Source organism: Rana temporaria, chromosome 4 (assembly GCF_905171775.1).
Source record: "Rana temporaria chromosome 4, aRanTem1.1, whole genome shotgun sequence".
In the NCBI taxonomy this organism is placed as follows: Eukaryota; Metazoa; Chordata; class Amphibia; order Anura; family Ranidae; genus Rana; species Rana temporaria.
In genome coordinates this window covers 72,728,584-72,732,654 of record NC_053492.1, presented here as the reverse complement: position 1 = coordinate 72,732,654, position 4,071 = coordinate 72,728,584, and the positions used below count along the sequence as shown (strand labels likewise).

The following is a 4,071-nucleotide window of genomic DNA, read 5'->3' as shown; positions in this document are numbered from 1 at the left end:
CTAAATATATGTATATAAAAATCTGTGTTTGTCTGTCTGTTTCTCTGTCTCTTTTTAAAAATTTAAAAAAATAATTATATCGAATGTCTCTTGCTTTAATATATTTTCTTTTTTCTTAGGAAGACCTTCGATGACAAATAATTTTGGCTTCATTAATTAGTTATCTTTAATTTTCATATCAAGGTATGTATTTCAAAATAAATAAAAAAAAAATATTTCGATCTACAGAAAGATCTCTCGCTGTGGCTGTTTATCGCTTACTCTCTGTCTGTCTCTCTCACTATGTCTCTCTCACTCGGTCTGTCTCTCTCACTCTGTCTTTTATGTCTCTCTCACTGTGTCTCTCTCACTCTGTGTCTCTCTCTCTGTCTGTGTCTGTCTCTATCTCTGTCTGTGTCTGTCTCTGTCTGTCTCTCTCTATATGTCTCTCTATGTCCTTGTCTCTCTCTCTCTCAGTCTCTGTATTTCTCTCTCTCTCTCATTATCTGTCTCTTTCTGTCACTTCGTCTATGTTTTTCTCTCTCTCTCTCTCTCTCTCTCTCTCTGTCTATTTCTCTGTCTCTCCCTCTCTGTTTCTCTGTGTGTGTGTGTGTGTGTGTATATATATATATATATATATATATGTGTATATGTGTATATATATATATATATATATATATATATATATATATATATATATATATATATATAATATATATATAATTTTTTTTTTCAATATACTGTATAAAATAAAACCAATTTTACAAATGTTTAATTTTAATTTTTTTATTTTTTTTGTATATTGACTTCTTAGACATATCGTTTTGGAGAAATTCTTACTATTCATTACTACTTGATCTTTATCCTCTGATTTTAACATCAGGTATGTGTTAAAAAACCATTTTAAAAATTTGTCTATACAGAGATCTCTGTTTGTCTCTCTATTTGTCTCTATCTCTCTCCCTATCCGTCTGTGTCTCTGTCTCTGGGTCTGTGTCTCTCTCTATATGTTTGTTTATGTGTCTCTGTGTGTCTGTCTCTCTGTCTCTCTGGGTCTTTTTATCTGTATATCTATCTTTATCTATCTTTGTTTATTTTTTAGTGTATTTTTGTCTTTATTTTTTTTTATCTCTATCTCTCGGTCAGGTATTAAAAAAATTATCTATAGAAAAAAAATAATTTTAATCTATTATGTTATTATTGTATTATTTTATTATTTTATTATTTATTATTTATTATTAATTATAGTATTTTTTTTTTTTAAATATAGGGAAAATTACCTTATACGAAATTTGGATTCAATACTTCTTGTTCTTTATCGTCTACTTTTTAACCAGGTAAGAATTAAAAATTTAAAATTATTATATTTATATTTCTTGAGAAAAACATGTGTGTGTGTATATATATATATATATATATATATATATATATATACATATACATATACACATATATAATATGTCTCCTCTGTATACACTCTGAATACTGTTAATTTTTTCTCTTTTTACTCTTTTTATATATATATATATATATATATATATATATATATATATATATATATATATATATATATATATAAAACCAAAAATTATATACAAAAATACGAAAAAAAATTAAATGCTTGTGTATTATAGATCTCTCTCAAAAAAACACTATCCTAAATCTTGGTTTTGGATGTATGTATGTCTATGTTTAATATTCTCTCATTTGAAAAAATATATATATCGATTATTATATATATATATATATATATATTTTAAAAATTGGATAAATATATATTTTTTCAAAAAAAATTATTTATTATTTTGAAGAGAGAGATCTTGAACACACACACTCACACATAATGATTTTATCTAGGATATACCTCTCTATATATCGCTCTATATATCTCTCTTTATATATATCTCTTTATATATATATATATACATCTCTCTATGTATATATATATATATATATATATATATATAAAGAGAGATATATATATATAGACTTCTGTATCTAGATAGATAGATATATATATATTTATATATATATAGATCTATCTAGAATAATGCTTTTTGCTATATGATTGTAATTTTTTTTTAAATTTATATTAATTTATTTTTATTTATTTCATTTTATTTCCCATAGAATGAAAAGACAAGTGGATTTTGATTTATCAAAACCATGCCATAAATCAAAAAAAAGGGTTATTTTATTTTAATAAATTATATATTTTATATTTTATCTATATTTATATATTTTTTTTTTTTTTTTTAATTGTCTTTAGTAAGCATAATTTTCTACTCTGATCCTATAATTTAACCTGAATCCCCCTCTCTTTCCCTATCGATCCCTTACAGTGATCATTTACTGTATTTTTTTTTTAACCCTCTACTTTATATCTATCTAAAAAACCTCTGAAAACTATAAGAATATCTATAACCGTGAATCCCCCACTACCCACACAACCTAATATCTCTCTATGCACCACCACCCCCCCACTCTTTCATCTATCCTTTTCTATAGCCACCCAAACCCACTATGCTATTTCTCTATCCCCCATCACTTCTCTCTCTATAACCACCCACTCTCCCATCTCTCTATCCACCACCGCCTCAAATCTCATCTCTCTATCCATCATTGTCTGACCTCTGTACCTCACACCCCCCCCCCCACTCTCATCTCTCTATGTACAACCTCCCCCACAAATCTAAGATTTCTATTTCTATCCACTACCACACTCTAACATCTCTCCATACACCACCAACTCTCTAATCTGTCTAACCACCCCCCCACCCCCCACACTCTAATGTCTATATCCACCACCACTCACTCTATCATGACTCTATCAATTAATGTCTCAATTATCTACTCCCCCCCCCCCCCCCCCCACCCACTCTCACTTCTCTATATACAACAACCAACACCACCACACTAATCTAACATCTCTCTTTCTACCACAACCACATTCTTTCACCTCTCTATGCCCCCTTTTTATTTTTTAACTACACATATTTTATTAATTTTATTTCAACTATCTTAATTTTATTAATTGTCTTACTATTGGTTCTGCTTGTTTTGAAAAAATAATTAATGTTGTATTATTAATAACATGTTTTTTTTTAACATATTTACATGTATCTTTCTTCTTTTATATAATTTTAGATTCTATCTCATTTTAAATTTTCAAACAACATATTTCACTGTCCACCTTTATCCCCTCTCTCTCTGTCAAACTGTTTACTATTCTATATTCCACGTCTATATTAGAATTTCAAAATTTCTTTAACAAATAGAAACCAACCACCCCCCCCCCCCTTCTCTTGCCCCCATCTCTCCAACCCCCGCCTTCTAACGCCCCCTTCTCCCCTCTCATATCGCTATGCTATATGCCTCCTCTTTCTCTAGCACAAACCCCCTCTTATTGCCCTCTTCTCCCCCCTATCTCACTACTATTGATATATTTTCTCCACAAGAGCCACCATTTATTGACCGCTTTTGTCGCTCACCCCCACTCCCCCCTTAGTATAGCCCTATTTTACCCCACACATCTCCTTTTGCTCTCTTCTCTCCCCTTCTCTCTGACCACCCATCTCTTCTATTGCCTCCGTTCTCTGTCAACCCTGTCCTATCACCCCCTTGTCTATGCCCCTTTTCCGATGCCACTCTTCTCTAACCCATCCACATCTTATTGCAATCTCACTCCTCCCACTCCTCTCTCTCTTCTTAATCGCACTATTCTGTCACCTACTCCACCGTCTCCTATCTCCCCCTTCTATAGTGTCTCTCTATATGTCCCTCTCTATTCATCTTTTTATAAAAATTTATTCAAACTAAAACTAAATTAATTAATATGAAAAAATCTTTATGATTACATCTGTACCCCACCCCCCCCCCTTCAATTTTATATTATATCCTTTTTAACACATTAATTTTTCTTATATGAACATTAGTCCTTGATAATTTTTTCTCTATCACACTCTCTTTATTTTTTTTTTTTTTTAAATCATATCTAAGTAATGAATAAAATGTGTATTAATTTGTAAAGATTAATAATTATTTTGTTTTTTTATCTAAATAAAATTATTGGTTATATACTTACTTTGTTTC

At 29.8% G+C, this 4,071-nt stretch overlaps 1 long non-coding RNA gene across 1 annotated transcript in view; it reads left to right on the top strand.

Annotated features, from left to right (window-relative positions):
- Positions 1-3,273, top strand: part of LOC120936304 — an 8,087-nt gene extending 4,814 nt beyond the window's left edge. Inside the window, exons 2-4 of the long non-coding RNA XR_005748599.1 lie at positions 794-862; positions 1,250-1,316; positions 2,110-3,273. This is a non-coding gene — a long non-coding RNA (uncharacterized LOC120936304). The remainder of the gene's footprint in view (positions 1-793; positions 863-1,249; positions 1,317-2,109) is intronic.
- The last annotated feature ends 798 nt before the right edge of the window (positions 3,274-4,071 follow it).